Source organism: Oryctolagus cuniculus, chromosome 6, assembly GCF_964237555.1.
Source record: "Oryctolagus cuniculus chromosome 6, mOryCun1.1, whole genome shotgun sequence".
Lineage (NCBI taxonomy): Eukaryota > Metazoa > Chordata > Mammalia > Lagomorpha > Leporidae > Oryctolagus > Oryctolagus cuniculus.
This window is the reverse complement of record NC_091437.1, coordinates 99,576,153-99,601,784: the sequence shown is the minus strand read 5'-3', so window position 1 is coordinate 99,601,784 and position 25,632 is coordinate 99,576,153. Positions and strand designations below refer to the sequence as shown.

The 25,632-nt window shown below is 43.9% G+C and overlaps 2 pseudogenes; one reads left to right on the top strand and one right to left on the bottom strand.

Annotated features, from left to right (window-relative positions):
- LOC100343383 (zinc finger Ran-binding domain-containing protein 2 pseudogene) overlaps positions 1-19,305 on the bottom strand; it is a 39,010-nt pseudogene extending 19,705 nt beyond the window's left edge.
- A 266-nt stretch (positions 19,306-19,571) lies between these two features.
- On the top strand, positions 19,572-19,995 carry LOC100341768 (large ribosomal subunit protein eL42-like; annotated as a pseudogene).
- Positions 19,996-25,632: the final 5,637 nt, after the last annotated feature.

Sequence of the window (25,632 nt, the reverse complement as noted above, 5' to 3'; positions counted from 1 at the left end):
TGAGCAGCTGAGGATTTTGGTGCCTGCAAGGTTCCTGAAACAAATCCCTCATGAATACTGAGGGATGAGTGTACGTCAATGTCCTTATTATTACAAAAGACTTTCTGGAGTCAGGCCACTCAGTTCTGAGGGTGGCCAGAGGAAGATGGCTGGAGTGCCACCTACAAAAGGGCTGGCTCTGTGAGTGACGTAAAAGACTAAAAGACAACATGGGTTATTTTCTGACTCTGCTGCTTCTAATCCTGCTTCTGCATGTTTCATAAGCCTTGCATCTTGAAAACAGTCTTCACAAGACAATTGATACCACGTAAATTACTCCCTGCTGAGTCTCCTACGAGTAATGGCTACTGAGCCTCTGAATCATGTCACAGCGTAGTGACAAGGAGCCCACACTCCAGAGCCCATCTGCCTGGCTCCAACACCTACTATCACTTGCCAGCTGTGTGACATGTGAGGCAAGTTACTCTCTCAGCCTCATCTTCGTCATATTGAAAATGGAGATGATAGTAAGAGTCCTACCACACTTATCACTTACAGACAATGTACTTGCATATAAAAGGCTCGACACTAGATTATTCAGTGTGGAAATTTTCATTTCTAGCAATATGGTGCACTAGGTACCCAGGAGGACATTCCTACCAAAAACCAAAACCAAAAACATGCCATTTGGAATAGTTTTAAATTTTTTAAGAATATGTCCGAAAATGACAAGAAAATAAAAACTACTTCTATCCTTATTTGTATCTTTAGGGCCACTCCCTATGAAAAGAAATCAGGACTTGTTGGAGAAAGAACTAATTCCAGAGGCAGAATAGTAAGGACACAAGGTGAAGCTGGAACACTATTGTAATGCTCAAAATTGAGGAAATTTTCAAAGATTAATACAGTCATAACAAAAGGATACAGGATTCAGCTGAATGGGCTCTTACTGATCCAGAAGTAATAATATAAGCATCAAAAAGAATAATGATTATAGTTGAATGACATAATTGAATATATAAAAACCCAAAAGTCTGTAATTTGAAAAAAGATAAAGCCAGAATAAAAGGAGACTCCTCTGTCACTGTCTAAAGCAGTTCATAACCCAAATTCTTATTCTGAAAATTGGTAAAGTTCAGAAAGAATTAAGCATCTATCTTGGTTTTCTAGACTGAAATGCACATTAGGAGAGCCCATTGGCCTGCTTTAGAGAACAATGCCAGCTAAGAAACATAGAAGGAATAATAGAATTAATTAAAAATCATTTCGTACCCGCTAATTGAAAGTCCTGATTTTTTTAACAAATGGATGAATTAATTGACTATTGATTAATGAAGTTAAAAGCATTAGGTGAATAGGACACTGGACATTCAAATGGTGCTGGGTCAAGGAGGGGGCAAGCATTTGGCACGGTGCGTTAGACACCACTTAGGATCCCTGCATCCCATATCTGAGTGTGTCGGTTCAGTCCCAGATCCTTTCTGGTTCCAGCTTCCTGCTAATGAGCATTCTGGTGTTGGGGGGGGGGGGGGCGGGGGGCAGCAGGTGATGACTCAAGTCCTTTGGTCCTTGCCAACTACATGGGAGACCTGGTTCGAGTTTCTGGCTCTTGGCTTTGACATGGCCCCGAGCCTTGGCTGTTCCAGGCATTTGGGGAGTGAACCAGCAAATAGGAGAGATTCTCATTCACACCTCTCCCTCTCTCTCAATAGTGCTAAAGAACACCACACAGATTTTTTTACATCACAAGCAACAAATATCATTGTCCATCAGAGAGATAAGGCTGCCAGCCCCCAGCATCTCTGAATGAGATGGATATGAAGGACACAACAACACTGCTCATGTTCACACCATTAATTCAAAATAAACCCTAAACCGAAAAGGACAAAACTCTGGAAGAAAACATGGTAGAACATTTCCATGACCTTGGAGGAGGCAAAAGGCACAAATTACTTTAAGATATTATAAATTGAACTACATGAAACACGACAAAGTCAGCCCTAGAGGACATTATTTCAAAAAGAAAAGAAAAAATATTCACAATACACAAATGTGACAAAAAAACTTGTATCCAAAATATCTAAAGAATCCTTAAAACAGCCCAATTTTTAAATAGCAAAAGATCTAAACAGACCCTTTATAAGAGTTGTATGAATGACCAGTCAGCACATGAAAAATGGTTCAATATCATTGCAAATTAAACACACAATGAGGTGTCACTGCACATCCATTAATGGCTAAAACCAAAGACTGACAATATGAAGCGTTGGCAAAGGTGTCAAGAACCATAACTCTCATACCCTGCTGGTGGGAAAGCCAAGCACAACTCATTTGGAAAGCGTCATATAAAATTATGAGTTAAACACATACAAGTACCAGCCATTTGACATGGTAACTCACTCCGTCTCCCTCTCTAACTCTGCCCTTCAAATAAATCTTCAAAAATTAAAGATTCTGTTGACTTTTCTATTATACAAATGAGATACTACCCAGTTATTAATATAAATATGTACTTTGACAAAGAAAATATTTTCATATTGCCTGTTCTATAAATGCACATAATGTGTATTAAAAGAGGTAAGATAAGTAAAGCAGTTTTTGTCATGGAGTTTAAGAGTTGAATAAGTTCAAAAATAAAATTCTTATATATGAATAACAAGAAACCTGAAATTGAACTTTCACCTGTGACCAAAAGGTAGTAATAGGAATTGGCATGCCTTCCTATCTAAAGGAAAACAAACAAGACAAAACATGTGAGATAGTTGTAAGATAATGGACATTAAGCAACATAAGACCCTGATCTGGTAACAAATAAGATTTAAGAAACTCAATGAACCCAAACCCAAAATAAGAAAAAAAAAAAAAGCTGTATCATGGCACATCATAAGTAACTTCCTGAAAACTCTCAAATAAGGGAAAATTCTTAAAAGGGAAAAAAATACATAAAAGAGCAAAGATTAAAGTGGCAGTTAATAGCACAACATGACTGTTGATGTACAATGTAATACTTTATCCATTTTAGTATTTTTTTTTGTTCTAGTACTATTGGTTGAGCTCTGTAATTAACACACAATTATTCTTAGTGTTTAAATTTTAACTAATAAGTGATCCCTGTTAAATATAAGAGTGGGAATGAGAGAGGGAGGAGATGTACAATTTGGGACATGCTTAATCGGACTTGCCCCAAATGATGGAGTTAGAAATGTGTCAGGGGATTCCAATTCAATGCAATCTCACTAGTCCAAGTGATCAGTTTCAGTTCACAATTGATCACACTGATAGGTCTAAGAGTCAAAGGGATCACACAAACAGGACTAATGTCTGCTAATACTAACTGATAGAATCAAAAAGGGAGAGAACGATCCATCATGGGAAGCGGGATACACAGCAGACTCATAGAATGGCAGATGTCCTAAACAGCACTCTGGCCTCAGAATCAGCCCTTAGGCATTCGGATCTGGCTGAAAAGCCCATGAGAGTATTTTAAACATGGAAAGCCAAGACACTCTGGGGGGAAAAAAAAAAAGAAGAAGAAGAAGAAGAAGAAGATCTAAATGAAAGATCTCTGCGAGTAAGATCCCAGTGGAAAGAATGGGGCCATCAAAGAAGGAGGTACCTTTCTCTGAAGGGAGGAGAGAACTTCCACTATGACTATGACCCTGTCAGAATAAGATCGAAGTCGGCGAACTCAAAAGGCTTCCATAGCCTTGGCAACTCATGACTAGAGCCTAGGGAGATTACTGACGCCATAAACAAGAGTGTCAAATTGTTAAGTCAACAACAGGAGTCACTGTGTACTTACTTCTCATGTGGGATCTGTCCTTAGTGTGTTGTCCAATGTGAAGTAATGCTATAACTAGTACTGAAACAGTATTTTACACTTTGTGTTTCTGTGTGGGTACAAACTGATGAAATCTTTACTTAATGTATACTAAATCGATCTTCTGTATATAAAGATAATTGAAAATGAATCTTGATGTGAATGGAATGGAAGAGGAAGCAGGAGATGGGAGGGGTGCGAGTGGGAGGGAAATTATGGGGGGGAGCCATTGTAATCCATAAACTATACTTTGGAAATTTATATTTACTAAATTAAAAAAAAGAAACAAAAAATACTGGGAGGAAAACTCAATTTAGAATTTTAGGGGCCAGTTTTACGGTGTAGCTGGTGAAGCCACCGCCTGCAATGTCGACATCCCATATGGGCACCAGTTCAAGTCTCAGCTGCTCCACTTCCGATCCAGCTCTCTGCTATGGCTTGGGAAAGCAGTAGAAGATGGTCCAAGTCCTTGGGCCCCTGCACCTGTGTGGGAGACCCGGAGGAAGCTCCTGGCTTCGGATTAGCCCAGCTCTAACCCTTGCAGCCATAAAGGAAGTGAACCAGTGAATAGAAGACCTTTCTCTCTCTCTCCCCCTCCCTCCTTCCCTCTCTGTGTAACTCTGACTTTCAAATAAATAAATCTTAAAAAAAAGAGGAACACACAAATCCAATTTAATAAAAAATTAAAAAAGGAATTTTACATCCCGTGAAAATATTTTTCAAAAACAAAAATGAAATAAAATTTTAAGATATAGAAAAGCTTAAAGAGTTCATCACAAGCTGACTCACACTGCAGGAAATGTTAAGTGTTATCTTTAGTCAGAAAAAAATCATGCTAGATTGAAATCTGTAACTACTCAAAGAAATGAAGAACACGAAAAATAGCAAATACATGAGCAAACACACAGGATTTTTTATTTTAAATGTTTGATAATGTTATTTAAGGCAAAGAATAAGGTATTGTGTTAACATATGTAAAGTGAAATGTATGACAATATCATCAAGGCTTTGAGAGGATTGGAATGCAATTATCCTGCACTAAGGTTCTTATACTGTGAAGCAGTACAATTTTACCTAAAATGAACTGTGATTAAAAAAAAAAAAACTGTAAATCATAAGGCAACAGAAACACAATTAATGAGTAATGATTGACAAAAAAAAAAAAAAAAAAAAAAAAAAAAAAACACCATGAAGTTGTAGCTAACACTGGCTGAATGCCATATGCAGGAGCTTTCACTTTATGGCTACTGTGGTGTGTGCTGTACAAGGCAAGAAGTGGTTGTTGAACACATTAAACGCAACATCTAAGCTGCAAAAAGTAGTAATTGATAGGTCCTGACTTCATGGATACTGAGAATCTGGTTATGGAGTGTTTAACATAAGACACATTTATTTGGGGGCTAGCATTGTGGCATAAAGGGTTAAGCAACATGCCATACAGGCACCCATGAATCCCAGCTGCTCCACTTCCTATCCAGCTCCCTGCCAGTGCACCTGGAGAAGCAGCAGACTAATGTGGGAGACTAGGATGAAGCTCCTGGCTGGCCATTTGGGAACTGAGCGAGCAGAGGGAAGATTCTAATTCTGCCTTTCAAATAAATTAAAAAAAAAAAACTTTTAAAAAACATTTGAAGTGAGACTTAAACATAATTTAAATGTAAAGCAATATGTAATTAACAAATGAGAGATGTATTTAACTCACTATTGTTTACAAACAGCAACGAAGTATGATTGTATTTGAGATACAGCAAGGAATCAGAGCAAGAGACTAGTTTTTAATGAAGCGATCATGTTCCAGAGACTTGATCTGTCATGGGAGAGGTAACATTCTCTTTAATGTTCTATTTCACTCCGTACACTTTTTATTTATCTTTTAAGACTTTATTAAATTTATTATTGCATAGGTTTTCTCTAATACACATCTCATGAAAAATTCAACATTATATTAGACTGGGAAATTTCACAGCAAAACAAGTACTTCATGACTTAGGATATGAAATAAATTGCTAATAAAACCCATAAATTATTTTCTCAAAAGAATGGGAAAAGGAAAACAAAGATCAATTCATTCAACAAAGTGATGAAAAAGTGAATGAATGCAAACCAGCCTCTTACATCACGGCACAACTACAGACCAAAGGAGACTGCCAGCTGTGATTTGTCATTCCCTCTGGCACCTCTGCCCTTTGAGTCTCTTTCTCCATTACAAGAGTGATTCCTAGGCTCTGATCCTTTTGCACTTATCTTTCTTTCTCACATCAGTTCTACAGCATTTGAATGAAACTACTCAAGGAAGGTCACCAACGACACCCTCGTTGACCAGTGGCCTTTATTCAGCCTAAGCACTAGACTAGTTCATGATCTACGCTTTCATTTTTTTTAAAGATTTTTTACTTATTTGAGAGGTAGAGTTACAGTGAGAGGGAGAGACAGAAAGGTCTTCCGTCTGTTGGTTCACTCCTCAATGGCCACAATGGCTGGAGCCGCACCGATAAGAAGCCAGGAGCCAGGAGCTTCTTCTTGGTCTCCCATGTGAGTAAAGGGCCCCAAGCACCTGGGCCATCTTCTACTGCTTTCCCAGGCTACAGCAGAGAGCTGGACTGGAAGAGGAGCAGCCGGGACAAGAACTGGCACCTATAAAGGATGCCAGCACCGCAGGCAGAAGATTAACCTACTGCACCACAGCGCCGGCCCTTCATTTTTTTTTTTTTAAGATTTATTTATTTAAAAGGCATAGATATGGGGAGGAGGGAGAAAGAGAGAAATCTTCCATGTGCTGGTTCACTCCCCCAAATGGCCACAATGGCTAGAGCTGAGCCAGGCCAAAACCAGGAGCCAAGAACTTCATCCAAGTTTCCCATGTGGGTGGCAGGAGCCCAAGCACTTGGGCCATCTTCCATTGCCTTCCCAGGCCATTACCAGGGAGCTGGAATAGAAGTAGAGCAGCTGGGCCTCAAACTGGTGCCCATATAGGATGCCAGCAGTGCAAGAGACAGCTTAATCTTCTAGCCACAGCGCTTACTCCTCAGTGCTCCTTTTGTCACCCTTCTGCTCACGCAGCTCTTGTGATATTTGTCTTCTCCACGTCTCCTTCTGCTTCTTTGCACACTCTGCCTCAGTGTTCTCTCCCCCAAAGAAATCTCGGGTGCACCACAGCTGCAGCCGCCATGGACAGCCATGCAACCCTACCTTTCTCCTGGGCTCCAGGAAAACACCATCTCAGAATGCTCAAAACTGAATGTCCTCTCGTTTACTGAAACTTATCCTTCTCTGTGTCTCACTATTTATGACACTGCTGACCCAAATGCCAAGATATTGGCCTCAAATCCACCCCAACATCTCTATCACTCTCCCCACCAACATTTCCAAGTAGTTGTCAAGGTCTGAACATTTTGCTCCTGGGCAACACCTGGATCTGGGTGCCCTTCTCCAGTCCCACCACCATGTTTTGGTTAAGCCTGCACTCTTTCCTGCCTGGCCCATCGCTGCTGGTCTTCCTGCCTTCAGTTTCTGGCTTTCAGGTCATCCTGCCTGAAGGTGAAATCCTAAAAAAAAAAAAGTCTGCTCATGTCACTTCCCTGCTTGAATCTGTCGATATTCCTGCAATGATACAATATCCCATTTTAAGCATACAGTTCATTGGCATTCATTACATTCACAAGGTTGTTCAGTCCCTACTACCATTTCAAAACTTTTCATCACCCTAAACAGAAACTCTATAACCATTCAATTATAAGTCCCCATCCCTCTCTTTCCCCAGTCTCTAATTTCTGACCTTCCTGTCTTTATGAATTTGTCTGTTCTAGATTTCTCACACAATGGAATCATACCTGTTTGTGCTTTTGTATCTGTCCTATTGTACCAGCAGAATATTTGAGGTTCTTTTTCATGGTTTTATCATATTTCATTGTATGTATATCCAGATTTTGTTTATCCATATATCTGTTGATGAACACTTAGGTTATTTCCATCTTTGGGCAAGTAGGAACAATGCAACAATGAGCGCTGGCATGCAAGTGTCTACCTGTTTCTTCAATTCTTTTCAATATGTATATGGTGCACCATTGCCAAATAATATGTTAATTCTATATTTGTGAGGAAGGGCCAAACCATTTTCCACAGATGCCACGTCATTTTTATATTCCCACCAGCAATATGAAAGGGTTCCAATATCTCCACATACCCACCAACACTTTTTTTAGTTTTTGTTGGGGTGGCACTTGGCACCATGGTTAAGCTACTACTTGAGTTGTTCGAGACACCTGCATTCCTTATCAGAATGCCTCCATTCAAGTCCCAGTGCCACTTCTGATTCCAGTTTCTTGCTGATGTGCATCCAGGGATCCAGCGGTGATGGCCCGAGTACTTGGGTCCCTACCACCCAAGTGAAGAACCTAGGTTAAGTGCTGGGCTCCTGGCTTTGGCCTGGCTGTTTATGGGCATTTGGAAAGTTAAACAGTCAATGGAAGATCCTGATATTCACTCTTATTCTTTTTCAAATAAATTAAAAGAAAATGAACATTCTTTAAAACGAAAAATCTGACTAAAAATACGGTTATAGCCACACTAACAGGTGATATGTAGTTTCTTGCTATGTGGTTTTGATTTCTATTTCACAATGATTAGTGGTACTAGCATACTTCCAAATGCTTATTTGGCCCTTTGTGTATCTTTAGAGAAATAGCTATTTCAAGTTGTTTGACCACTTTATAGTTTGGTTGCCATTTTTGTTGTTGCATTATAAGTTTTAATATATTCTAGATAAACATTTGTCATATATACAGGATATTTTTGAGAAAAGTGAGACACAGGGAGACAGAGAGAGAGGACACCCATTCCCATCTACTAAGACATTCCCCAAATGCTAACAACATGTGGAGCTGGGCCAGCTCTGCTATGTGGGTGGAAGGAACCCAACTGCTTGAACCATCACTGTTACCTCCCAGGAGCCCCATTAGCAGGAAGCTGGAATCAAGAGCCAGACACAGGTGTTAATCCAGACAGTCTGATGTGGGCGTCCTAACCAGCGGCTTAATCACTAAGACAAACACTAGCCTCCATACACAGGGGATTTACAGATTGGTTCTTCCATTCTATAGGTTGTCTTTTCACTTTTCCAATAGTTTAAAAAAAAAAAAAGATTTTATTTGAAAGACTGAGTTAACATAGAGAAGTAGAGCCAGAGAAAGATTTTCCATCTGCTGATTCACTCCCCAGGTGACCTCAACGGCCAGAGCTGAGCTGATTTGAAGCCAGGAGCTTCTTCTGCATCTCCCATGTGGGTGCAGGGGCCAAAGACTTGGGGCATCTTTTGCTGCTTTCCCAGGCTGTAACAAACATCTGGATTGGAAGTACAGCAGCCTGGACTTGAACTGGTTGCCCATATGGAATGCCAGCACTGCAGGCTGGGGCTTTAACCCAGCCACAGAGCCGGCCCCCATAGCATCTTTTGATGCATAAAATTGTTATAGTACCTGAAAATACTTCCACCCAGACTCTTAATTTTTAACTTTGTTAATGGTGTCTTTGAGCAATGAATGCTTGAATTTTTCAATGTAATAAAGTTTACCAACTTTTTTCTTTCATGCTTTTATTGTTTCGTTTGGTTTATATTTTTCCACCTGAGCTCACAAAGCTATTCTCCTAGTAGTTTAAAATAGATTCTTTTGGGGCTGGCACCATGGTTCACTTGGCTGATCCTCCACCTGCGGTGCCGGCATCCCATATGGGCGCCGAGTTCTAGTCCTGGTTGCTCCTCTTCCAGTCCAGCTCTCTGCTGTGTCCCGGGAAGGCACTGGAGGATGGCCCAAATGCTTGGCCCCTGCACCCACATGAGAGACCAGGAGGAAGCACCTGGCTCCTGGCTTCAGATTGATGCAGCACTGGCCGTAGCAGCCACGTGGGGAGTGAACCAACGGAAGGAAGATCTTTCTCTGTGTCTCTCTCATTGTCTATAACTCTACCTGTCAAATAAAAAAAATAGATTCTCTTGTAACAGTTGTGAATTTTCTCTTTTCATATTTAGACATTTAATCCATCTGAAATGTAATATGAATTAGATATCATTTCATGTTTTTCTATAAGGAAGGTCAATTTTGCCAATGCTACTTATTGACTGGTTCATACTTTTCCCACTGGTATGTGGTGGCAGATAAGCCAAGTTCCTATAAAATGTGGTTTGTTCCTGGAGCTAGTTGTTTATCCTGTGTCAGTGGCATGATTTTATTTACACAGCTTTCAGTAAGTTCTCATATCTGGTACAGAAATCCTCACCTCTTTTTCAGAATAGTTTTGGCTCAAGTCTAAGACCTTTAGATTGTTTGGTTCCACACAGTCATGTCGTGATTGATTGGAACTGTATGGAACTAACTTAATCTATGGAGAAGGGGTATCTTTCTATCAAGCATTCCCTTCCACAAAGACATGAGATCATTACACTCTTTCTTTTCCATCCTTTAGAATGGTTAATTTTTTTTTTTTTTTTTTTTGACAGGCAGAGTGGACAGTGAGAGAGAGAGACAGAGAGAAAGGTCTTCCTTTGCCGTTGGTTCACCCTCCAATGGCCGCCGCGGCCAGCACGCTGTGGCCGGCGCACCACGCTGATCCGATGGCAGGAGCCAGGAGCCAGGTGTTTTTCCTGGTCTCCCATGGGGTGCAGGGCCCAAGCACCTGGGCCATCCTCCACTGCACTCCCTGGCCACAGCAGAGAGCTGGCCTGGAAGAGGGGCAACCGGGACAGAATCCGGTGTGCCGGCGCCGCTAGGCGGAGGATTAGCCTAGTGAGCCGCGGCGCCGGCCTAGAATGGTTAATTTTATCTATCAACTTTCCTGAGCCACAGATCTCTGATTAAACGTTTGTGGGTATGTCTGTGACAGTGTTTCCTCAGGAAGTTAGTATTCGAATTCGTGAATTGGGTAAAGAAGTGAGGACCTGAACAGAATGAAAAACTGAAAGAAGGTAAGGTTCATCTTCTAACTGCCTGACTACTTGAGTTGAGGCATCAGTCTCCTGCCTTTTGCACTCCTGGTCCCCAGGTCTTAAACTACACCACTTGGAGCCGGTGCTGTGGTGTAGTGGGTAAAGCCGCTGCCTGCAGTGCCAGTATCCCATATGGGTGCCAATTCAAGTTCCGGCTGCTCCACTTCTGATCCAGCTCTCTGCTATGGCCTGGGAAAGCAGTAGAAGATGGCCAAGTCCTTGGGCCCCTGCACCCACATGGGAGACGCAAAAGAAGCTCCTGGCTTTTGGACAGGCACAGCTTGGGCCCCCTCAGCCAACTGGGGAGTAAACCGGCGAATGGAAGACCTTTCTCTCTGCCTCTTTTTCTCTGTGTCTAACTCTGTTTTTTAAGATTTGACAAACTACACCACTGTTTTCCTGGATCTTCAACATTCACACAGCAGAATATGGGACTGCTCAGCCTCCTTAACTGTATGAGCCACTACTTCATAATCAATCTTGATAGATGGATGGATAAATATGAGGGAGCCTATTGGTTCTGTTTCTCTGGAGAACACTAACATGTCCTTCATTAAGCTTAAAATATTCTACAGAAAGTTTCTCAGTGGGTGGGATCTTTGGAAACTTAAATTCATGAGTGGCAGGAAGTTTAGGCTGAAGGCAGAAATCAACGAGGTTAAAACCCAGAAGTTTTCCCTGAATCGACTCAACATAGAAGTGTCTTGAAGGTAAACTGGAAACTCATTTTTAATTGAAAAGGAACTACTTGTGCTTTTTCCATTTCACATTGTCTCTAATGCTCTCTCCTTTCCATATAGAAACTAACACCCTCTCTAATGTTCCTCTTGAGTCAACTGTTCTGTGCAGTTGCCACTTATGTTTCCAGAATCATTTTCTCTTCATGTGTTCTCTTCAACCTGCCTGTGTGCCAGCATGCAAAAATAATGATCCTCCTATCTGAACTGATGACACTTTCTATACTGTTAATTTTGCTAGGTAGATGGCTTTGTGTTCCTGAAGTTGATGTACAAGTCCATCATTAGGATTAATACAAAAATTTTTTATTTAATATAAATTTCCAGAGTACAGTTTATGGATTACATTGACTTTCCCCCACCCCCATAAATTCCCTCCCACTCACACCCCTCCCATCTCCCGCTCCCTCTCCCATTCCATTCACATCAAGATTCATTTTCAGCCGGCGCCGCAGCTCACTAGGCTAATCCTCCGCCTTGCAGCACCAGCACACCGGGTTCTAGTCCTGGTCAGGGCGCCGGATTCTGTCCTGGTTGCCCCTCTTCCAGGCCAGTTCTCTGCTGTGGCCAGGGAGTGCAGTGGAGGATGGCCCAAGTACTTGGGCCCTGCACCCACATGGGAGACCAGGATAAGTACCTGGCTCCTGCCATCGGATCAGCGCGGTGCGCCGGCCACAGCGCGCCAGCCGTGGCAGCCATTGGAGGGTGAACCAACGGCAAAGGAAGACCTTTCTCTCTCTCTCACTGTCCACTCTGCCTGTCAAAAAATAAGATTCATTTTCAATTATCTTTACTTAATATATACTGAATTGATCTTCTGTATATAAAAATTTCATCAGTTTGCACCCACACAGAAACACAAGCAAATGCCTCTCTGTACTTTGCCCCTAGGGGGAAACTCATTTCAATGGACTACTGTAGAAGAGGACAGAAACGTGTGCAGCATAATCTGTGCTGTGATACTAATTTTTTGCACTCTTACAATGGATCCCCAGGAAGACTACCCTACTGTTCCTTGGAGTTATGTTAGAGTCATAGAAGTCTGCCAGGCATGTTTGTTCAGCCATTGGCCTGGGAAGTATCTTCTTCAGACAGGACTACTGGTTGTCCTCAGACCTGGCTTAGGAAGTGCTGACTACCTAGAAGGAAATTACGGTGGCTTGGACTCCAGCAAGTGAATGCTCTTTCTCCAGGTGGAACCCCTCACTGTCCCTCAGATGTCTACTGTCCCTGATTCTTTTTCCAGTCCTTCCATTCCCCATGCTTACACCAAGGTCTAACTTATACTAACACCTCTTCCCAGGGATGACTTTATTTTAACAAAGAATAAAACATAAAGGAAATAAGCTATGAGGTTGCAACTGCAGGTCTGAACCAGGCCCTAAAGCCTGCCTGGCTGTTTACATAAGCAATAACCTCTTTAATTAGTTCAAGCAGTTTGTTGTTGTTGGGGATTATGTCACTCCAACTGAAAACATCCCAACCCAGAAAGGAAGGGGCACTTACTCTGGGAAAGAGGAGCCATGAGTCTAAAGGTGGGGAGGAATGAACCAGCATGAACCTTAAAGGAACTGTGGCCACATCAGTATCTGGACACAGACCAAGAGGAAAATACCACAAGGAATGAGGCTGGAGACATAGGCAGGAGTCTGAATGTGGAATTAGGCATGTAACATGCTGAAACACAGACTTGATCCCTTAGGTACTTGAATGAGATGGAATCTGGGGTCAGGAAAATGATTTGCTTCAATTTTTATTTTAGAGCAGTCACTAGAGGATTTAAAGTGGGCGAGACTAATGAAGGAGAGATGGGTTAATCCAGGAAAGAAATTGTGAACACCTGAAAGACGCTGAGAATAGGGAAGTTGAGATGGGGATAATCAAAGAGCTAAGTGATTTCAGTCCAGAGGAGTGATGGAGGCGAAGGAGTCAAGACTCAGGCCCACCTGCTGGCCATCAGTGGCAGCATTTGCTGGGACAGGGAATGCAGACGGAGCTCCATTTTCGCCCTGTTGAGTTTCAGGGGCTGTGGTATGTGCAAGGGTTGTTTGGAAGATACAATAATGTCCCACATGGTGCTTTTAATTTTTTAAATGCCAATATTGTATGATTTTTTTCACACGAAAACCCAACTTAAACTTGCGTGGTTTTTTTAAATTCTTTAGAAATCAGAAGCTCTGACTACATTTGGCCAATAGTCCCACCTGGTAAATTTAAGTTTTGCAGGTGCCCTTCTATTTATTACACTCACATCCTTCCCTGTTATCTTACACAAGACCACCCCAACTGCCCCCCTTACATCCTGTTTGATTCAACATTTTCTCGCTGTAGTCAAATCTCTCAGACAAGTTAGATATGAAGGAGAAGGTTTTATTCTGGTCATGGTTTCTGAGGCTCACAGGCAGGCCTCACCAGTTCAGCGGAAAGGCAGAGCACATGCAGAGGGAGGATCAAATGGAGGAAGCAGAGACAGAGCAGGCTCACCGCCTGTCCTTATGAAGCCACTGTGACTTAATCATGCGGGTTGTGCCCAAACACGCAATCTAATCACCTCTCAAAATACCCACCTTTAGACACCATGATTGGATTAAGTTTCTATGCTTAGTATTAACTAGTAACACTACTCCATTAACCATTCTCCATTAACCATTCACCATTAACAAAAGACTCCCATGACCAAGGCTTTAACACCTTTGGGGGATGCCCAAACAAATCTAAACCACAATATTTCACCCTTGGCCCCTAGAAGTTCATGTCCATCTCACAATGTGAAATACAATCATTCCGTCCCCTTGCTGGCGCCGCAGCTCACTAGGTTAATCCTCCGCCTTGCAGCACCGGCACACCGGGTTCTAGTCCCGGTCGGGGCGCCGGATTCTGTCCTGGTTGCCCCTCTTCCAGGCCAGCTCTCTGCTGTGGCCCGGGAAGGCAGTGGAGGATGGCCCAAGTGCTTGGGCCCTGCACCCCATGGGAGACCAGGAGAAGTGCCTGGCTCCTGCCATTGGATCAGCGCGGTGCACCAGCCATTGGAGGGTGAACCAACAGAAAAGGAAGACCTTTCTCTCTGTCTCTCTCTCACTGTCCACTCTGCCTGTCAAAAAAAAAAAAATCATTCCGTCCCCTACAGTCTTTTAACGTTTCCAGCGTTGCTCAAAATCCCAACTTAAAATTCTCACCTGAGACTCAAGGTGAGACTCAAGGCAAGCTCCTCCAGCTGTGTGGTGAGACAGGCACAAGGTATATATTTGCATTGCAAAAGGAAGGGACAGGGAAACAGCAAGGAGAAGTCAGGCAGCCAAAGCAAGACCGAGAATCATCAGCACCAACATTACATCCTACAGCTCCGCGTCTGGCATACTGGGTGTTCTGTAACAAGGGATGAGCTCCCAGCGGCTTGCGCAGCCTCGCCCCTGTGGCTTTGCTGGTCATAGCCCATGCTTCGGTTCTCACAGGCTGGGGTTATCTCTGTGCATTGTCCTTGGGGGGACCCTGCAGCAAGTTCTAACCCCATATTTACACTTGGCATTGCCCTAGAGGGAGCTTTCTACGGTAGCTCTGCCCCCACCTGTGACAGGTCCCTGCTGAGGCCCCCAGTTTTCCTGAAAGAATCCTTTGAAATCTAGGTGGAGGAGTCCTTATCTCAGTGACTCTGCTGGTCCCTGCCCACGAGGCTGCTCTCCGACGCAGTACAGGAATGTCCGCGGTTACGCAAGGGCTGCCTGGCATGTGGCTTGCGGCTTTCCTCGGCATGTGCCTCACTTTGCTGGTAGCTCTGCCTCTCTGGGGTCTCCACCAGGCCTCACCATCTCAGGAGCTCCATGCAGAGGCTCCAATCTTATAGCACGACGCTGCCTGGCCTCCCGGTGGAATCCGCCATGACCTAGTTACGCTTACACCTGTGAAACCAACAGCGTGTGGACAATTGCCAAGATCTGCTACCAGCACCAGCTTCACCTGGCCTCACTTCAACCCCAGCTGCAGCCCCCGAATGCTTCGCTGGCTGGGCCTATGATGGCAGGAAGAGCCTCAAAGATCTGAGTTGCCTTTAGCCTTTCTCACATTGTTTTAACTATCAGCATAAGGCTTTCTTTTGGCTGCACGCAGTAATCTCTTTCTATCCTGAGCTCATTTTTTATTTTTTTTAAAGATTTTATTGGCAGTGCCGCGGCTCACTAGGCTAATCCTCCGCCTGCAGCGCTGGCACTCCGGGTTCTAGTCCCGTTTGGGGCGCCGGTTCTGTCCCGGTTGCTCCTCTTCCAGTCCAGCTCTCTGCTGTGGCCCGGGAAGGCAGTGGAGAATGGCCCAAGTGCTTGGGCCCTGCACCCACATGGGAGACCAGGAGGAAGCACCTGGCTCCAGGCTTCAGATTGGCGCAGTGCACCCACCGTGGCAGCCATTTTGGGGGTGAACAAGGAATACCTTTCTCTCTCTCTCTCTCACTGTCTAACTCTGCCTGTCAAAAAAAATATTTATTTTATTTATTTCAAAGGCAGAGCTACAGAGAGAAGTAGAGACAGAGAGAGAAGTCTTCCATCTGCTGGTTCACTCCCCAGATGGCCGCAACGGCCGGAGTTGTGCCAATCCCAAGCCAGGAACCAGGAGCCAGGAGCTTCTTCCCAGTCTCTCACGTGGGTACAGGGGCCCAAAGACTTGGGCCATCTTCTGCTATCTGAACTTATTTTTTAAAAATGTATTTATTGTTACTAATTTCAAAGGCAGAGTGACACAAGGGGGCAAGAGGGGAGGGGGAAGGGGGAAGGGGGAAGGGGGAGGGAGAGGGAGAGTTAGTTTTCATCTGTTGGTTCACTCTCCAAATGTCTGTAACAGCTGAGGCTGGAAAAGGCTGAAGCCAAGCACCTAGAACTCCACCCAGGTCTCCCATGTGGGTGGCAAGGACTTAAGTACTTGAGCCATCATCTGCTGCCTCCCAGGGTGTGCATTAGTAGGAAGCTTGATCAGACTCAGAAGCAGGACTCAATCCCAGGCTAATACACTAATATATTCTAATACACAAGTGGTGGCAACACCACAACTCTCCCCACCACACACCCAACACACACCCAACACATTTTTGTCTTCCTTTTTCAGCCAGACTGAATTTTCCAAATCTTTCTGCTCTGTTCCACTTTTCCCCTGATTTGCACTGTAAAACTTACACATCAGCCAATTTATCCATGCTGCAGCCTGAATGCCACTGACTTGAAATCTCCTCTGTCAGACAAACCAGTCCACAGTCCTTAAGTTCAGCTTTCCACAAGGATTCAGACATAGACACAACATAGCCAGCTTCTTTACCATGACGTTACAATGGTGACCTTCAGTGATCTGAATTTTCAACCTTTCCTTTTGCAACCTCTTGTGTTTATTCACTTGATGTCCTGTCATATCAACCCCTAAAAAAAAAAAAAAAAAAAAAAAAAACTAGCATTCCCAAATACCTCTCTTTCTAGATGCATTTCCAGTAGCATTTAGAGCACCTGCCATCTGCCTTGCAAGCCCCAAATTCTCTGGCCATGCTCCACCACCTGGCCACAACTCCCTTCTTCTATAGTTAAGCTTGCTACTATTTCCCTCTCCCCAAATGAGTACCTGGTTTCCAGGTGTCGTTGCCTATAACTCTGAGCTCCCAATTCAGAATTTTCTTCCTTTGCCTTTTTCTCCTCTTCTCTCTTCCATTACAAGAGAAATAGGCCTACTTCAGACTAGCAGAAGAATGGTTAGAAACCTACAGGGCAAACTGAGCTAAACTGGGAGAAGGTAGGCATTCCAGTCTTCCGGGCACACATTTTCATATACGGCTGCCCCTAGCACTCTCACGGAAACTGCAATGCAGGCAGTTGTACCACAGTCCACTTGCTTTTCATAGCCTCCCTTAACTACTGCCACCACCCACCCCAGGGATCTAAACACACACATACACACACACACACACACATTCACACACTGGTACCCTTCTACTGGCCAAATTTACCCATCTACCAAAACCTCCTCTGCTTCTTTAAAGTAACCTCTTCTCTCCCCACCCATGTTGCCATGTCTCCTTCCATTTTGCACATTTAGCTACTGTCGCTCCCCCTCTTCGTGGAGGAACGACACAGGACCCTGTGCTGTTCTTTTGTCTGCTCGGCCCTCCCCGGGTTTGCTGCTGGTTCTTCCCGGGTTGGCTACCGACCCTTCCACCTCCGTGGAAGGGCGGTTGGTTCCCCCTGGCCACTTTCCCCACTTCCACGGGGGAGCGGCACACCGCCGGCCGGCTCTCTCGGGGGCTGCACAGGTGTTCCTTCAGATAGATGTTCCCCCTAGATGTTCCTGGTGCATGTTGTCTCTCTCCTCCTTTATAGTCCTCCTCCGCCAATCCCAACTCTACTACCCACACGCCGAGTACGCTGCTCTCCTCCAATCAGGTGCAGCTCCTGCAGCTTGTCAAGTTGGTGAGAGGCAGCTGTGTAGAAGCTGTTGCCTCCTCTCCCAGCGCCATATTGTGGGAGAGCAGATGCATAGAATAAGTCTTAATTCCAGTAACTCAGTCCAGTCCGGGTTGCTCCCCACAGCTACACTACACATCTATGGAAAGAAATTTCTCATACGTAGTTGAACTTGCCAACTTGAATTGAGAAGTAAAATAGAGCCATGCCATCTTAATCTGTTTGGAATCCTGTAACAGAATTCCACAGTTAGTATGTGACCCTCCAGCACTTACTTCTCCAAGTTATTTTTGTTAAAGATTTATTTATTTGTTTGAAAGGCAGAGTTACAGAGAGGCACAGGCATAGAGAGAGAGGTCTTCTATATGCTGTTTCACTCCCAAATGGCTGCAGCAGCCAGAGCTGGGCCTATCCGAAGCCAGGAGCCAGGAGCTTCTTCTGGGTCTTACACGCAGGTGCAGGGGCCCAAGCACTTGGGCCATCCTCTGCTATTTTCCCAGGCCATAGCAGAGAGCTGGATCAGATGAGGAGCAGCCAAGACTCAAACTGCACCCATATGGGATATCGGCACTGCAGGCGGTGGCTTTACCCACCACCCCACAGCGCCGGCCCCTCTCCAAGTTGTGGAACTAGGAAGTCCAAGATCAGGTGCCAACAGATTTTGTGTTGGGGAAGGGCCCACTACCTCATTCAAAGAGCTGAATTCCCACCGTAACTTCACATGGTAGAAAGGGGCAGAGCTCTCTACAGTCACTTTTATAAGATACTAATGCCATTAAGACCCTACCCTCATGATCTAATTATCTTCCAAATGTCCTTCCTCTAAATACCATCATACTGGGGATAACACTTCACCATTTGAATCTTAGTGGCCCATTCTGTCTATGGTCTCTGCTAAGGATTTTGGCATAATCAAAGAGACACTTGCTATTCTACATAATTAATACAAAATATGTGTATATTGGAGGAACTGTAATCAAATTTTTAACTTAGCAATTTTTTTAAATTTGTATTCTTATTTATTTTCCCTTTATTTATTTATTTTCATTTTATTTTAAAGTCAGAGAGACAGAGACAGAGGGAGAACCTCCATCCACTGATTCACTGCCTAATGCTCCCAACAGTTGGGAGCTTGACCAGGCTGAACACAGGAGCCAGGAACTCAATCCAGTTGTCCTATGTGGATGGCAGGACCCCAAGTCACTGCGTAATCTATTAAGAAGCTATTCTCGGACTTTTCTCTCATGCCTAAGTTTCACTAGGAGCAAAGCCATGAGTTCCCAACTGTTGATCTTCAGTTACCTGCACACCAAAGCTGTGAATGTACTTTTTGTCTGAGAGCACACTCTTCTTATTAGCAGTCATGTTCATATCAGACCTGCTCATGAACACTAACGAAACAGAAGCTCTTCACTTCCCTTGCCTTGAATTATTGCTTCCTCTCTTGGCTCTCAGAATTATAATTGAATCTCATACAGGAAAAGATGTCTTCCGCACATTGGCCACATTTTTCACCTATATTTAGAACAGCTGCCTTTTCTTTTTTTATTGTCAATAGAATCTTGGGCTTAGATATTTTTTAAAAGAAAAGTGCTAATAAGATTGGTAGTGGTTATGTTTTAGTGACCACAATGGGGTTATAACTTACCATAATTATCAACAATGACTACAACATTAAAGAAAAATGTAAATAATAAAATCTGAATCACTTTCTTTCCATGCAGGTATCACTCCACAAACACGAACATTCCTAAAACCTTCCAGACATTCTTCTGTAACAAGTGTGGCAAACAACAGTCCCACAAAGTGACAAAGTATAAGAGGGAAGACTCCCTCTATGCCCCAGGAAAGTGATGTTATGATAGGGAGCAGAGTGGCTATGGTGGATAGACTAAGCCAATTTTCCAGGAAAAGGCTAAAACTACAAAGATTGTGTTGAGGATTAAGTATATGGAACCCAACTGCAGATCCAAGAAAATTTTGATTATCAAGAGATGTAAGCATTCTGAACTGGGAGGAGGTAAGAAGAGAAAGGAACAAGTGACCCAGTTCTAATCTTCATCTTCTGTTTTGTTATGAAGACAATAAAATTTAAAGGTTACTGTTCACTTCATTTGGACTTTTGGGAGGGAATAAATGAGACTCATCAATAAAATTCCTCTTGTGGGGAAATTTTTAAGCCTTAAAATATAAAATAAAATAAAATCTAAATCCCATCACTCTCACATACTTCTTCCATATTTTTTATTTAGCTTCATTGAGTTTCCATATTAGATATATTATTTTAATTATTTTTATTCTTATTACCACCATATGCTATGATAACCAGAACATCTGTATCTGGTGGTAGGTAGTGTGATAGGTGGGTAGCTGGTTATGGGTTGGGTGATGGTCAGTACCAAATCTTTACTAGAGGCCGGCGCCGCGGCTCACTAGGCTAATCCTCCGCCTTGCGGCGCCGGCACACCGGGTTCTAGTCCCGGTCGGGGCGCCGGATTCTGTCCCGGTTGCCTCTCTTCCAGGCCAGCTCTCTGCTGTGGCCAGGGAGTGCAGTGGAGGATGGCCCAGGTGCTTGGGCCCTGCACCCCATGGGAGACCAGGAAAAGCACCTGGCTCCTGGCTCCTGCCATCGGATCAGCGCGGTGCGCCGGCCGCAGCGCGCCTACCGCGGCGGCCATTGGAGGGTGAACGAACGGCAAAGGAAGACCTTTCTCTCTGTCTCTCTCTTTCACTGTCCACTCTGCCTGTCAAAAATAAAAAAAAAAAAAAAAAAAAAAAAAAATCTTTACTAGATTTATTCATTTGTTAGTACAATATTAATCTATACAAACTACTACAATTCTCGGATATTCCCTTAATTAACAACTTAAAGTACTATTGCTCCAGATTCTAACAGAAAATATAACCTTTAGAGAGGCAATTTGGCCTGGTGGATAAGATGTTGGTTCAGATGCCCATATCTCTTACCAGAGTGCCTGGGTTTGAGTCCTGGATCCACTCCCAATTCCAGCTTCCTGCTAATGTTCACCCGTGGAGGCAATAGATGTTGGCTCAAGTACTTGTGTCTGGGCCACCCATGTGGGAGACCTGGATTGAATTCCTGACTCCTTGCTTCTGGCTCCAGGCTGGCCCAGCCCTGATCATTGCAGACATCTGGGGGGTAAAACAGTAGAGAGCAGCACTGTTTCTCTCTCTCCTCTCTCTCTCTCTCTTTCCTCTCTCTCTTTCTCTATCTTTAAAACAAATAAATAAATTTTTTCAAAGAATATAACCTTTAACTCTTTGCTTCCCAACTCTTATGGAATGCTAGGCTTGAGAAACAGCATCATATAGAGAAGTATGTGAGTACACCAACTCAAGCATTGCTTGGTATTCCACTCCCTACCAAGCAAACCCCTGAGTGTGCAACCTACCCTGACTTCTACTCTTCAAAATCTATGGTGTTCGGGACCAGCTGGCGCAGTGGGTTAACACCTTGGCATCAGTTCTAGTCTCAGCTGCTCCACTTCCAATCCAGCTCTCTTCTCTGGCCTGGGGAAGCAGCAGAGGATGGCCCAAGTCCTTGGGCCCCTGTACCCATGTGGGAGACCCCGAAGAAGCTCCTAGCTCCTGGCTTTGGATTGGCGCAGCTCTGGCCGTTGCGGCCAATTGGGGAGTGACCCATCGGATGGAAGACCTCTCTCTCTCTGCCTCTCCTTTCTGTGTAACTCTAACTTTCAAATAAATAAAATAAATCTTTAAAAAAAAGAACAAAATCTACGGTGTTACATCCTTCATGAATTGTAAATGATGCTGTTAAAATTCGTCATATCAAATCTCAAAACAAGAAGTACTCATGGAGATACATAAAAATGTGTATAACCTGAATTTACCATCAAAGAAATTTAAATAACAGTGAGGTATATATTTTTGCTTGCCAGATTTTATAAAATTGATCATGAATACCTTATGAGACCACCACAAATGGTTTGGTTTGGCTGGAATGTCAAGCATGAGACAGAGAATCACAAGAGATAGTAAGAAACTTGATCTATTTATTCATGCAGTCAACATTTATCAGGGCTGGCACTGTGGCATAATGGATAAAGCTGCCGCCTGCAACATCAGTGTACCATATGGGCACTGGTTCGAATCCCAGCTGCTACACTTCTGATCCAGCTCCCTGCTGATGTGCCTGGGAAAGCAGCAAAAATCAGCCCAAGTGTTTGGGTCCCTGCACCCACGTGGGAGACCCAGAGGAAGCTCCAGGCTCCTGATTTCAGCCTGGCCCAGCCCCAGCCATTGTGGACATTTAGGGAGTGAACCAGCAGTTGGAAGGTATTTGTGTGTCTGTCTGTCTGTCTGTCTCTCTCTCTCTCTCTCTGTAACTCTTTCAAACAAATAAATCTTTAACCAAAAAAAAAAAACACTTCTAACTTAGAAAAAAATATTTATTGAAGTCCTACTGTGTGCCAGGCACTGGAGTTGATGGGAGGATACAATGGTTAGTAGAAACAGATATGGCCCCTGCTCTTGTAGACGTTACAGTCCCTAGAATAGATGGATTAACTTGGATAGGGTGTTCTGTCACAGAGACCACTAGGTGTCCCCATATCCACTCCCTCCATCTACAATAGTGGACTATGGCTCATGGCTGGGCACGTGGCTGACAAAATAAAGGGTACTTTTCCTAGCTTCCCTTGTGATAGCCAAGGGACCAATTTCTAATCAGTGAGAAGAGAGTGAAAGTAATTAATATAATGCCTGGTCCTGCTTTTATAGGAATGGGTGTGTCTTCCCTTTCTCGTTCTCTCTTTCACTGGATGAGATGTGGATGAGGCACTCTGTCCTCTCAGAGCATATCCATGAGGGCAATGACCTAGAGATGCTGGCCAACGTGAGGATTCTGGGTTGCCGACATTGGAGCCGCCAGACAAGTCAGCCCTGGGCCACTTAGGCTCCAGCAGATTGTGAGAAATATACTCCCACCTTATTGAAGTCCTGGGGTGCTCTGTTTCAGAAGCAGATCCATGTCCCAAATTAATCCACATCCTGAAATGGAGAGAATCATAAGAAGGTCCCATAAAGAAGCATCATCTGTGTGGAAGAGGTGGGCTCACTTGAGGAGTTGAGGCTAGCGCTCAGATTGATGGATGGCAGATTTTAAAAGGCTAAATGTTGGAGTGGAGTGGGGGGGAGCGGCTGAGGGGTAGTGTGCTTGTTTAAAGAACTGAAAGAGGCCATGGAGGCTAGACAGCATGCAATAAGGAGTGAGAATAACAGTGGGAATGGATCCTGGGTTTCAAGACCTTCAGGACATATCAAAAATGTTTCTCTTTTTTTAAGATTTACTTATTTATTTGAAAGGCAGAGTAACAGAGAGGGAGAGACAGATGGAGATCTTGCATGTGCTGGTTCACTCTCTAAATGGTTGCACAGCCAGGGCTGGGCCAGGTTGAAGCAAGGAGCCTGGAACTCCATCTGGGTCCCCCACAAGGCTGGTAAAGACACAAGTCCTTGAACCATTGCCTGCTGTTATCTCAGGTGCATTAGCAGGAAGCTAGATCTAAAACGGAGCAGTGAGGACTCAAATCAGCCCTCTGAAATGGGATACCAGCATCACAAGCAGCCACCTAACCTACTACTCCACAATGCTTGCCCTTGTAGCTCTTTGTTTTATTTTTTTTATAGCAGGTGACAAAATGACTACATTTGTTTCAGATAAATTTCTCTGGTTGAGATTAGGGTTAGGATTGGTGTTCGGATAATACTTCAGTAGTCTGGAGGGAAATTTTGCCTTTGTCTAATGTTACAGTCCACAAGAGCACCAGGATACATACAGAAAGCTGCTCCCCGCAACATTGTTTGTGGTGGATCATATGAGCAAGCTGCTATGCCCATAGCAACGCAGTGGAGAAGGCAGAGGCAAAAAGGATACATACAGTGTGACTCCCCTCAGGTAGTTCAAGCAAAATGAGCATACATCAAATCTAAAGAACAACTCCTTGTAAAATAAACCATTATTAAAACTTGTCTTCAAAGAGTACTTTATACTTTGTGTGTCTGTGTGGGTGCAAACTGTTGAAATCTTTACTTAGTAGACAGTTGGTCTTCTGTATGTAAAGACAATTAAAAATGAATCTTAATGAAGAATGGGATAGGAGAGGGAGTAGGAGGTGGGACGAGAGTTGGGGTGGGAGGGCGGGTATGGGGGGAAGAGCCGCTATATTCCTCAAGCTATACCTATGAAATTTGTATTAAATAAAAGCTTTCTTAAAAAAAAAAAAACATTGGCCGGCGCCGCGGCTCACTAGGCTAATCCTCCACCTAGCGGCGCCAGCACACCGGGTTCTAGTCCCAGTCGGGGCGCCGGATTCTGTCCCGGTTGCCCCTCTTCCAGGCCAGCTCTCTGCTGTGGCCCGGGAGTGCAGTGGAGGATGGCCCAGGTGCTTGGGCCCTGCACCCCATGGGAGACCAGGAAAAGCACCTGGCTCCTGGCTCCTGGCTCCTGCCATCGGATCAGCGCGGTGCGCCGGCCGCAGCACGCCGGCCGCGGCAGCCATTGGAGGGTGAACGAACGGCAAAGGAAGACCTTTCTCTCTGTCTCTCTCCCTCACTGTCCACTCTGCCTGTCAAAAAAACAAAAAAACAAACAAACAAAAAAACATTATGTTATGTTCTTCTAACAGAGAAAAAACACTGCCAACTAAATTGTGACAGATCATCCATTATAAGTACATCCCAGCTTTAGGTATGTGAAAATATGAAAAAGAGAACTTCTTGAGCTTGGCCAAAAGAGGTATATTGTTTAAAGTCTTGGTGGGAAAGCAGAAACATTATCAGAGAAACCAGGAGTAATGGTTATTTATGGAGAAAGAGCTGGCTTTGTCAGCAAGAAGGGCACACAGGAGGAGGGAAGTGGCACTGTCTAATTTCTTGACCTAGAGAGTTGATTATGATTATGCCGTGAACTCCATAGGCAGGTTTGTATGCTTTTCTGGGTCAGGTATTCACAATTTATCAGAGCCTGCTTTATTAGAATACTCTGGCTTTCTTTGTAAAGCTTTCCTGGTCTTTGTTGTTGGTCTTAAACTACCCAAAAAAGCAAATTTTCAAGATGCCTTACTATTTATTATTAATGAGAGGGTGGTTTTTTTTTTTTTTGGTCATATGCAGAATTTATTCTTTCTTCAAATCACAATGACTTGCTAACTTGGAAAATGTGATCCCTAATAAGTTACTAGAGCTTTGTGGAAGAGCTGTCAAGGTTTTGTCCTCCATCTTCAGCAACCATCCAAGGATTACTTCTAGGAGTTTGTCAAACATTGCTTAGGAAAGTATTACCAATGTCTTGATAAATGCTCACTTCCAGGTTCTCGGTCACTTAGTTGTTCTGGACATCATCCATTCTCCCTCCAGACCCACTCTCTACCCTGCTCCACCCTTCTCTGGGCTCTGGGGTCTGACCTGCATGGACTAGGTCAGCTTGCTCAGTGGGTTCTGGTTCCATTGGTGCCTGGTTTGAATGTCTCCTAAAGTTTATATGCTGGCAACTTATTACCCAATGCAAGAGTGTCAAGAGGTGGCAGAGGGGCAGGATGTGACACAACTAGTTAAGTTGCTGTTGAGTGTCCACATCACTATATCAGAGTGGTTAGAGTCTCAGCTACAACAACGCTCTGATCCCAGCTTCCACTAATGGCACCCTGAGAA